Below are 12,782 nucleotides of genomic sequence, written 5' to 3'. Positions count from 1 at the left end.
CTTGATTTAATACTTTTATTTTTAAAAATTTTATTGTGATATAATTCATATACTGTACAATACATACATACTTAAAAAGAAACCCTATATCCTTTAGCTGTCCCACTCCCTATCGATCCATGTTCCCCTCCAGCCTTAATCTTTCTGTCTGTAGATTTACCTATTCTGGACTTTCAGATGAATGGAATCATATAGTAATTTTTGTGTTTGGCTTCTTAGCGTAACTTTTTCAAGTTTCATCCATTCCATAGTATGTATCAATACTTCATTTCTTTTTATGGTTGAATAATACAGGCATACCTCAGAGATATTGTGGATTTGGTTCTAGAACACCACAATAAAGTGAGTCTTGGATTTTTTGGTCTCCCAGTGCGTGTAAAAGTTATGTTTAGATTATACTTAGTCTAATAAGTGTGAAATGGCATTATGTCTAAAAAAGCAATGTACATACCTTAATTTAAAGCAATTTTATTGCTAAAAATTGCTAATGATCACCTGAGCCTTTGGCATGTCATTTTCTTTTTGCTGGTGGAGGGTCTTGCCTCAAGGTTGATGATTGCTGACTGAGCAGAGTGGTGGTTGCTGAAGGCTGGGGTGGCTGTAGCAGTTTCTTGAAATAAGACAACGTTGAAGTTTGCTGTATCGATTGGCTCTTCCTTTCATGAAAGATTTCTCTGTTGCATGCAGTGCTGTTTGATAGCATTTTACCCACAGTAGAACTTGTTTCAAAATTGGAGCTAATCCTCTCAGAACCTGCCACCGCTTTATTGTTTAGGTTTACGTAATATTCTAAATCCTCTGTTGTCATTCAACAATATTCACAGCATCTTCACCAGGAGTAGATTCCATTTCAAAAAACCACTTTCTTTGATCATTCATAAGAAGCAACTCCTCAGCTATTCAAGTTTTATCATGAAATTGCAGCAATTCAGTTACGTCTTCAGGCTCCACTTTTAATTCTAGTTCTCTTGCTATTTCTAATCCATCTGCAGTTACTTCCTTCACTGAAATCTTGAACCCCCACAAAGTTATCCATAAGGGTTGGAATCAACTTATTCCAAACTCCTATAAATGTTGATATTTTGACCTAAGGGCAGTTAGAATGGTGAATCCTTTCCAGTAGATTTTATACAGATCCATCAGAGGAATCATTATCTATGGTAGTATAGCCTTACAAAATATGTTTCTTTAATAAAAAGACTTAAAAGTTGAAATGACCCCTTGATCCATGGTTTGCACAATGGGTACTGTGTTAGCAGACATGAAAACATTAATCTCATTGTCCATCTCCATCAGAGCTCTTGGGTGACCAGGTGCATTGTCAATGAGCAGTAATATTTTGAAAGGCATCTTTTCTGTCTCAACAGTGGACTTAAAATATTCAACTGTGTTGTAAACAGATGTGCTGTTATCCAGGCTGCTTTGTTACATTTACAGAGCACCAGGAGAGTAGACTTCTCATAATTCTTTTTTTTTTTTCTCCTTTTTTTTTAATCATCATTTTATTGAGATATATTCACATACCACGCAGTCATACAAAACAAATCGTACTTTCGATTGTTTACAGTACCATTACATAGTTGTACATTCATCACCTAAATCAATCCCTGACACCTTCATTAGCACACACACAAAAATAACAAGAATAATAATTAGAGTGAAAAAGAGCAATTGAAGTAAAAAAGAACACTGGGTACCTTTGTCTGTTTGTTTCCTTCCCCTATTTTTCTACTCATCCATCCATAAACTAGACAAAGTGGAGTGTGGTCCTTATGGCTTTCCCAATCCCCTTGTCACCCCTCATAAGCTACATTTTTATACAGCTGTCTTCGAGATTCATGGGTTCTGGGTTGTAGTTTGATAGTTTCAGGTATCCACCACCAGCTACCCCAATTCTTTAGAACCTAAAAAGGGTTGTCTAAAGTGTGCATAAGAGTGCCCTCCAGAGTGACCTCTCGGCTCGTTTTGGAATCTCTCTGCCACTGAAGCTTATTTCATTTCCTTTCACATCCCCCTTTTGGTCAAGAAGATGTTCTCCGTCCCACGATGCCGGGTCTACATTCCTCCCCGGGAGTCATATTCCACGTTGCCAGGGAGATTCACTCCCCTGGGTGTCTGATCCCACGTAGGGGGGAGGGCAGTGATTTCACCTTTCAAGTTGGCTTAGCCAGAGAGAGAGGGCCACATCTGAGCAACAAAGAGGCATTCAGGAGGAGACTCTTAGGCACAAATATAGGGAGGCCTAGCCTCTCCTTTGCAGCAACCATCTTCCCAAGGGTAAAACTTATGGTAGAGGGCTCAACTCATCAAACCACCAGTCCCCTATGTCTGTTGTCATGTTAGCAACCATGGAGGTGGGTTAGGCGAATACCCCTGCACTCTCCACAGGCTCCTCAAGGGGGCACTACATCTTTTTTTTTTTCCTTGTTCTTCTTTCTTTTTTTTTTTTTTTAACTTTCCCTTCTTTTTTAAATCAACTGTATGAAAAAAAAAGTTAAAAAGAAAACAAACATACAATAAAAGAACATTTCAAAGAGACCATAACTAGGGAGTAAGAAAAAGACAACTAACCTAAGATAACTGCTTAACTTCCAACATGTTCCTACTTTACCCCAAGAAAGTTACATAATATAGCAACCTTTCTGTGAACTTGTTCCTACTATATCCATCAGAATTTAACAGACCATAGTCATTTCTGGGCATCCCCAGAACGTTATCTCATAATTCTTAAGGGCCCTAGGATTTTCAGACTGGTGAGTGAGCTTTGGCTTCAACTTAAAGTTACCAGCTGCATTAGCCCCTATCAAGAGAGTCAGCCTGCCCTTTGAAGCTCTGTAGTCAGGCATTGACTTCCCCTCTCTAGCTGTGAAAGTCCTAAATGTCATCTTTTTCCGGTAGAAGTCTGTTTCATCTACATTGAAAAGTTGTTGTTTGATGTAGCCACCTTTATCATTTGTCTAGCTAGATCTTCTGATAACTTAATGCAGCTTCTACATCAACCCTTGCTGCTTCACCTTGTACTTTTATGTTATTGAGACAGGGTCATATGGTAACTCTTATGTTTAATGTTGAGGAACTGCCATGCTGGTATCCAAAGCAGCTACACCATTTTACGTTATTGCCAGTAGTGTTGAAGGGCTTAGGTTTCTTCACATCCTCACCAACAGTTGTCATATGACTTTTTTTTTAATTAAAAAATTTTTTATTTATTGAGATTGTTCACATACCGTACAATTATCCAAAGATCCAAAGTGTGCAATCAAACAATCAGTTGCCCCTGGTACCATCATACAGCTGTGCATCCATCACCACATTTAATTTTTTTTCCAATTTTTAGAACATTTTCATTACTCCAGAAAAGAAGTACAGACAAAGAAAGGAAACTCAAATCCTCCCATACCCCTAACTACCCCCCCCTCCATTGCTGAGTCATAGTATTGGTATGGTACATTTGTTACTGTTGATGAAAGAACGTTAAAATACTACTAACTGTAATTAGTTTGCTATAGGTATATTTTTTCCCTATATGCCCCTCTATTATTTTTGAGTTTCAGAATAGTATTTAATTTTCAGAAATTTATAGTCATCTTATTAGATATCGCAGAATAGTGGCTATGTTATAAATTTTACAGATGAGGATATTGTTGCATTATTCTCACCATACCTAGGTTGCAGAATAAATCTGAATACAGATCAATACTTCCCCTTCTTCCTACTTTGTATATTTATAAACATGCCTATACATAACCCTTGCTATTCAAATTTTTTTATCTGAACCAAGGAACTGAATGCATTGAGATAATTTTGTTTTGTTTATAGGAATTCTCATTGTAAACTATACAAGCTTAGGGATCAGAGAGTAAATAGATTTTTTTTCCCCAAACCCTCTGTCTGAACTCAGAAGCTAAAATGGTTCAGTGTTTTCCATTACCTGCACAATAAATAGCAAATCTTGGGTCCACAACTGATGTTCTTTTGTTTCAGTGTATGAAATAGAAATTAATAATTGCCACTTAAATTTAGGGGTTCAATGACTACAATAACAGATGTCTCTCCATATATAAATAGACATTTTCACCAGTACTGCTCCCTATATGCCTTTGCTCTATATATCCCTTGCCTTCAGACAATGGCATCTAATCTACGCCAACCAATAAAACATAATTGAGAATACACGTTTTTCAATGGTCTCAAAAAGTGTAAGAGTATTCCTTTGGATTTTCAAAAGATGTCTATATTTTCAGGCTTAAATTTAATAGTTTTTAATTATTCTTAGTCTAATTCCTGTTTTATCAATTAGGAAACTATGAGTCATCTTTTAAGTTAAGTGAGATGACCACATTTACAATCAGCAAGTCAGAAAAGTGAGGCAAGTTATTTTCATCTTCTGACTTCTAGTGTTTCAGAAAGATTGCCATACCATAAACCTGAATTATCCATTTGAAATAGAGTGAAAGAAATGATACCATGGAATAGGATGTGTTACCAAGTATGTTTTCTCCTTCATAGTGTCACCATTCTGCAGTGTCTGTTTATTCCTCTCTGAAACACGGAATTAAAAATAATTTGATATAGAGTTGTGTCTTATGATGACTTGATGATAATAAAGCCAAACTTATATTCAGTGGTCACTATATGGCTTAAAAAATGTGTCTTCACCTAATATTACGGAACCTTTCTCATCCCTCTCTCTCCTTTCTTTGTTTCTCTGTTGGTAGGACTCCCTTTAGTATCTCAAGTAGGGCAGATCTTTTATTAGCAAAATCTCTCAGCATTTGTTTGTCTGTGAAAAATTTAAGCTCTCCCTCAAATTTGAAGGAGAGCATTGCTGGATAAAGAATTCTTGGTTGGCAATTTTTCTCTCTCAGAATTTTAAATGTTGTGCCACTGCCTTCTCGCCTCCATGGTGGCCACTGAGTAGTCACTACTTAGTCTTACGTTGTTCCCTTTGTATGTGGTGAATTGCTTTTCTCTTGCTGCTTTCAGAACTTGCTCCTTCTCTTCAGTATTTGATAGTCTGATCAGAATATGTCTCTGAGTGGGTTTATTTGGATTTATTCTATTTGGAGTTCGCTGGGCATTTATGCTTTGTGTATTTATGTTGTGTAGAAGGTTTAGGAAATTTTCCCCAACAATTTCTTTGAAAACTCTTTCTAGACCTTTACCCTTCTCTTCCCCTTCTGGGACACCAATGAGTCTTACATTTGGATGTTTTATTTTATCTATCATATCCCTGAGGTCCATTTTGATTTTATTTTTTTCCCCATTCGTTCTTTTGTTCTTTCATTTTCCGTTCTGTGGCCCTCGAGGTAGCTGATTTGTTGTTCACCTTTCTCTAGTCTTTTTAATTTGGTCGACAGTTTCTTCTATTTCCATAAGATCATCTATTTTTTTATTTACTCTTGCAATTTCTTTTTTATGCTCTTCTAGGCTCTTCTTCATGTCTTTTATATCCTGTGCCACGCTCTTCTTCATGTCCTTTATATCCTGTGCCATGGTCTCGTTGTTTGTCTTTAGTTCTTTGATTAATTGCTCCAAGTACTGCATCTCCTCTGATCTTTTGATTTGGGTGTTTGGGTTTGGGTTCTCCATATCATCTGTTTTTTTCATATGCTTTAAAATTTTCTGTTGTTTTTGGCCTCTTGGCATTTGCTTAACTTGATAGGGTTCTTTTAGGAAATGTATGCTAATTCAGATACTTCTCTCTAATTTGTCAGATCTACAGCCTGGTGGCGTAGACTTTAACCAGCAGGTGGCATCTGCGAGCCACCTATTCCCCTCAAGCCAGTTCTCCCCACCTTTGTCTTTGTGGTTTGTGGGGGTCTGATTCTTGTGGGGTCCAATTGGTGCACCAGTTTTGTGTGTGTAGTTGGTGCTGTCTGCCCTGAATGTGGGGGGTGTGTCTCAGTGGTTAGGGAGTGAGGGCAGTTTTAACAATCAAACCTCCCAGGTGTTCCTAGAGATTTAAGGCTGTTCCAAGAGCCTAAACCTTCAGTTCGGTCTTGCCACAGATTGTCTCTGCTGCTGACCCACAAGTCCTTGGTATTGGCGTATGGTCCCTGGGATTTCTGAATGGGTCCCTCTTCCAAGTCATGCCCTTCTAGGGCCTCTGCTGAGGGACGGTTGTGCTATGTCAGAAGTGCACGCCGACCCTCAAGGGAAGTTCTGGACCACCGGGCCATGTAGGGGCGTTCCCAGCCTGCTGACAGGATGGCTGAATGGGACGTGTTAATTTCCCCATTTTCGCACAGCTCTGCCTTCCTAGCTCCGGGACAATTAGCTGCGGGTGCAAGAAAGGCTATTGTTCATGCCAGATATTGGCATATGCGTGCGTTGCTGGAAACACTTCCTGTCGCACTGGGATTTTTTGGCACAGCTCTGGGCTGTGGCACCGGCGCTGGGCAGGAGTGTTCTCAGCCCGCTGGGAAGATGGCTATAAGGGGCGTGGTTTTTTTCCCCTTTTGGCTAATCTCTGCCTGCCTCGCTCCGAGACAGTTAGTAGTGGGTGCACGAAAGGCTGTCGTACACTCCAGATACTGAGGCGTACTCACAGGTTGTGGAGATGCCCTTCCTGCCACGCTTCCCTGTGCGGTTCTTGCTGCCGTATCCACAGCCACTTTTGGGTTTTTAGAAAGAGCTAGTCCAACACCAAATGCCAACCCTCGGTTTCCCCACACCACATTGTGGTTGCCGGATATTCAGCGGCTTACTCACTTGCTTCAGAACATAGACTCCCGGTTTTACCAAGTGCACGTTCCCTGTGGATTTAGCATACCTTGTCCAGCTGGTGCATTGCTGGAACTGGTGTTCTGGGTGACTTTCTGACTTTTATCTGGTATTTTTCATGGAGGTGTTTTTTTGCCCTGTCTCTCCTAACCGCCATCTTCCAGAGGTTCGGATCCACAGTTTTTACTTACAGATTTTGTGCTGTGCTCTCAGGCATTCCTCCCAATTGAGGTTGGTTTATGATGAGTGGACAGTCATGTTTGTCCCCCCACAGTTATTCCGGCTTACTTACTAGTTGTTTCTGTTTTTTTTTAGTTGTTTCAAGGGGACTACTTGGCTTCCACTCCTCTCTATGCCACCATCTTAGATCCTCTCCCTCTTATACTTTTTGATACTGACTTTTTCATGCTTTTATTTTGATTTAAGTTTCAGTCTGACTTTGAGATGTATTGAAGTCAAGTTAAAACTGGTAAAATGTAATGTTATTGTTACGTCAAGTTTCCTTGTTTGATTCTTTCTGTTTTCTGCTGTAGGTCAATATCTTCCCCCAGGTTTTGGCTTGAGTTTTCCACACAGTTCAAGTCAATGGTTTTCAACCTTGGCATCACATTGAAATCACCTGGGAAGTTTTTAAAACTTCTGTCCCCAGATTGATTCAATTGCTCTAGAATGCAGCCTGAGTATTGAGATTTTTCCTAGCTCCTTGGGTAATTCTTATGTACAGCCTAAATTGAGACTTTACCTTCACTACATTGAGGAAATTTAGGTATGGAAATCATGCAAGTTGGATAGATTGTACTATATCTCCTTGGGCCAGATTTAGTGTTCAGAATATCAGAGACATTCCCAAGTTTATGCCTCTGGGGAGACCTTTAAGAATCAAATTTGAGTCTATGAATAAGTTCCTGGCTTTCTATTGAGACACAGTTATATCAAAGGACATGCATTTCCTGCATATATAAGGAAATAAATGTTGTATGACATAAAACATCAGAGCACAGTGACAGACTTGATTTTAGTGAAAGTTTAATCTCTTGTTTCATGGCCACTTTATACAAAGAAACAAAGTTTTTATCTGCTATGATAGTTTTTTGTAGAGGACGATTAGTGAACAAAAGTACATTAAGATGTGATGGTCCTCTAATAGGCTCAGTTATGCGCTGAGTGATTTCTTCTTTTATACCAGTAGTATACCTAGGCAAACTTAGAAATTATTTTATATATTAATGTTTGGAATTGAATATGAATTATTGAAATCTTTATAATCTTAGGAGCTCTGTACTAAAATATGAATATGGTTTTCCAGGTACTTGGAATGTTAAGCTAGTTTTTAGTCTTTTCCCCTTCATTAGGACCATTATTGTTGCTAGTCCTTGCATCTCCCATTTTAAAGCCTACGCTGAACTTTTTGTCAGTCTACTAAGATCCCTGAGAATCAGATTGTTTTTATTCTGGGTCCTAGACCTATCTTCTTTGTTGTTAGGTTGAAGTGGACGTTACTGCAAATGTGTAGATATTGTCAGTATCCTTTACTTGCTAGGAATAGTTAGCAACTCTTCAGTCACTTTTTATATTGCTCCCTCATTTTGGTTCTGCCCAGTTTTAACAGCTCCTGCGTCTTGTCATTGCATTGTTCTAGGATTTTTTTTAAGCTTACTTAGAAGATTATTTAACTCTTTCTAGATTAATATTTTACTTAAAAACTACTTTAGTTCTTTACAACTTTACACCTGACATTATGAGTCCACCAAACTTCACCTCAATCCTCAAAGCTGGACACTTGTTTTCCTACTCCATAGCACAGCTTGACCTCTTGTAAGATTTTTTTCCATCTGCCTTGCTGTTATTTATAGCGATACTTTGTCTTTATTAGATTTTTAACTTATTGAGGGATGGAACCATGACCTAAGGTGTGTGCTACTGGTAGTAGGCACTGAAATGTTTTACTGAGAGAATAATTAGAACAGAGACTCAAGTAACTACTTTTTTCGAAAAGAGTCAGAAGTGATAGGAGTACACAGTTGGCTGCATTGCCTACTTACCTTATCTCTGAGTCCACTGATGTCTATCTTTTGCTTCAGCTTTGCTCTGGCCCAGTTGGAGAAACTAGAGAATTGGGTTGAAAAGGAAAATTTATACAGTATTTTAAAATCAGTGTAAACTTTCTGTTTATTGTATTATCTCTTTCATCTAGATTAATATTTGGTTGGTAATGAAACATTTTTTCACTTTGGAGATAATGCTTTATTGAATGTCTTATCATTTTTTTCTGGTGGTAGGTTAAATCTTTTTTTTCTTTAATTTCCAGTCCACAGTCCTTACTGATAGCAGATAATCTTAGGTCTTGCTTCATTGATAGTAAGCGTATGTGGTTGCTTTCTTCCTAAACCTAGAATGTTGTATCTCTGGATACTTCTCATTCCCTGAAATTGTATTCCTTTTCCAAATATTTTATTCCTAGCGTGTGTCTGGGTGTGGTTTAGGTGTAGATACGTCTTTGTGTGCCTGGGAGAGAAGGGAGTATGAGAATGTATTGGCAGGGAGGGATGTTTTGGTGTGGGAAGTTTGTGATGGTTCTTTCAGATGTTGCAGAGGACAGAACATCTTTGATGTCTATGAAATGCAGACTGGGTTTCTGATAAGCTGTTTTCTCTTTAACTATAGTTAGAACTTTGCATAGTGACAGACCTTTACTTCAGATTCTTCTAACTATGGAAGAAATTGGTCACTTTAGAAAACTCCCACCAAAATCAAACCAAACTAAAACAAAACAATGCCACAAAAAACAACCCTGCAAGGATAGAGAAGTCTGGTCAAGCCTTGCATACTTGGAGTTTTCACAAGTTTGTGATGACAGTGATAACTAAGGCAGTTAGTTAATGGCGATGCCTTAGAAAGGATTATCCAGGATCCTAAATAGCAAAAGTAGTGTTTTCTCCCTCTTTTTTTTTTGTTTTAAGCATCTTTTCTAAAATTGATTTTTTAAATATCTGCTTATGACTGAGATTCGGTTTTTCTTTTTAAAATACACTAATATGTTTTCATTATTTTATTTTAGGTCTTCATAAATGGGCAAAAGTTAGATACTGAATTTTTAAAAATTCAGCAACTCTAGTTTAATCATTAAAATTGAAAGGTAAATGGATAATTTCATGAATTGTCAACATAGGATGCCAGAATAGATTTTATAAATCAGTCCATTATACTTTTCATATGTCTTAATTCCTTGTTAGAATGAAAATTGATATACATACATTTTATGTTCTCTTTAGGTTCATATTTAAATAGACTGAGTTTTGTGTTACTCTCCCTTCCCCAAGTTGTTGGATTTTTTCTTTTTAAGTTAAAATCTTAAATGGCCTTGCATTTCAGAAATTTTACATATTAAATGTTAAAAAAGTTGTTGACTTATGAGTTTGCAGGGATGAAAGAAACATGCTAAATGTATTCCTGAGACTTCTAGAATCATACTATGGCTATTCCTGGCAACTGAAGTCAACATTTGTGTAAATTTTAAGCAGAAGCTCTTTTTAAGAAGGCTTGGGAGTTTGAACTTGAACTTTAGTAAAATATTAGACTGTTTACTATTGCAGTCTTTTATAACACATAGTTACTGTCTTTTATAACATTATGCTTGTATGCCACATAAATTGAAACTTCTGCTAAAAAAATTGTCAATATTTTTACTTTGGTCAGTTCTGTATATACGAGATACTCTGCTGTCTTTTCCTTCTCTACCTTAAATGCCAGGTCTAATGCATTTTACCATATTTTTTAGATTAAAAAATTTTTCCTACAAGCATTGAATGTGATTTTTTTTTCTAAATTGCTAAGTTGTTGACTCTAACTGGCATAAGATTTTTCACCTACTCTTGTTAGGAGAAACAATTGATGAAGTAAATTCTTAAATCACAAGTTCGCATAACTAGACGAACTGAGGAAGAAACAAAATTACTTTGTTCCTTCGGTGTAATAAAATAAGTTATGAAAATTGTCTTTTCAGTAAGTAGATACTTGAGGTATGACAAAGTTATTAAACAACCTGGAGTTACAAGGTTAGTAGTTCATTTCAAAGTTTAATTCCTGCTAATTGAAATCTTCTATGTAAATAGAGGTTAGAGCTATATAGGTGTATAATATTTTGAGTATTGACTGGATAAAGGGAGAAAGGGAAGGAAAAGTGTTTATACTGAGTAGCTTTCCCCCCAATATTACTATTTTTAAATTACAAATAGACTCTTTTTTTTATTAGACAAGATAGAAGGATGATGTCATGAATTTCGAACCTCTTCGGTTTCATAGTGGTAATTTGTTCATTTAGTTAGCTAAAGTTTGTACTAAAAACAAACTTTTATATATGGTTAGTTTTTTGGAACATGCTTTTAAACCAGTATAATTTTATGGGTGTATGGATATATAGAAATGCCACTACTCACATTAGATGAAGATATTATAATACCCAAGATTTAAAAGAAAATATAAAAAAGTGCTAAAACCATGATGAGAATATATATGTGTAGAGCCACAGTAAAATAATTGAAAGTTTGTGTGATTGAATTAGACTAATATGTGAAAAATCAAGTTTAGCTTTAATGTATGAAAACAATAAAATAACATGAGTTTTGCTAAAGGACAAATGGGGTGGGATGGGGGGATGATTTGGGTGTTTTTTTTCACTTTTATTTTTTATTCTTGTTCTGGTTCTTTCTGATGTAAGGAAAATGTTCAGAGACAGATTGTGGTGATGAACACATAACTATGTTATCATACTGTGGACAGTGGATTATATATCATGGATGATTGTATGGTGTGTGAATATATTTCAATAAAACTGAATTTAATAAAAAAAATTAACAAAAAAAAATAACATGAGTTTTGGAATTTTTGAACTGAAAGGAACTTTAGAAATCATTTAATCTGACTTTTTTTTTTTTTTTTTTTCCTATATGAAAAATGGGCCCAGAGGCTAGGTAACTTGCCTAGGGTCATGATACTTAAGGTGTACCTGCAACTTATGAAATGCTCTAGTAATTCATTCCTCCCTAATTTAAACATTTGTAATACAAACTTTTCATATAACTCTGACAATAAAAATATTCTCAATGAAATTACCTAAAGTATCGAATTTATCTATTTTAGACAAGTTCTGTTAGAAAACTGGGGTTTTATATTCACTGAAAAATATTGACCTTAGAACAATAAAAATTGAACTTAGAATGCTGTACATCTTGAAAACAATATATTTGTTGGAGGAATGTTCTAACATTAATGTTCAGTAAGTTAAAAATCACACAATTAAAAATCACACAATTGTTCCGTTGGGATTAAATCTACAAGAAACAATTTTTATCCCAGATTTCTTTTCAAGCTGCAAAACTTGAAAGATAAAAGCCCTGGAAGTTGCCTTTTGTCATAGTGAGTTGAGCTTCAGAATTTATTTTAACAATATACCATGACTTAATTAGACATGCCCCCATGGGCCCCTGTTGTTTCCAATTGTTTACCATTATAAACTGCATGATACTGCTTTCCTCCCACCCATCCCACCCCAAATTTTATGTTATTCTTTAGGATAAATTTCCAAGAATGATATTACCAAGTCACAGACTCAGTATTTTCTAACTCTTGAAATGGTAGCAGTGAATAAGGAGCACACTAAAAATGGCAGGGAACTACTTCACTTAGGGGATGCCTACAAATAAAAGGAACCAGCAGGTAAAACATAAGTATAGGAGAAATAGAGAACCAAGTTTGGTATAAGTAAATCAAAGGGGGAAAAAAGCCAGTCGTATGAAGGATTAAAAGTGTTAAGAAGTTGTGAAATAAGACCCTCCAGAAGATTTAGTAAGCAAACAGCATTGAACCTTGAGACTTCAGAGACTTGCAGAGATTAAAGCTTAAGTGAATGTGTTAGAGAGGAAGTCGACGCAGTGGGTGTTAGCTAAACTAAAGGAATTGGACATGGAAAGGAAAGGAAGGAATGGAGAGAGCTAGAAAATAAGCAGTGATTTTGTTTGTTTTAAACCTGGGAGAGGCCAAGAATGTTTGATGACTGA

At 36.6% G+C, this 12,782-nt stretch overlaps 1 protein-coding gene across 2 annotated transcripts in view; it reads left to right on the top strand.

The window, feature by feature from the left end:
- Positions 1-12,782, top strand: part of UBE2W (ubiquitin conjugating enzyme E2 W) — a 58,602-nt gene that overhangs the window by 10,425 nt on the left and 35,395 nt on the right. The window lies entirely within an intron of this gene.

The sequence above is a fragment of the Choloepus didactylus genome, chromosome 14, assembly GCF_015220235.1.
Source record: "Choloepus didactylus isolate mChoDid1 chromosome 14, mChoDid1.pri, whole genome shotgun sequence".
In the NCBI taxonomy this organism is placed as follows: domain Eukaryota; kingdom Metazoa; phylum Chordata; class Mammalia; order Pilosa; family Megalonychidae; genus Choloepus; species Choloepus didactylus.
This window is presented reverse-complemented; position numbering and strand designations above follow the sequence as displayed.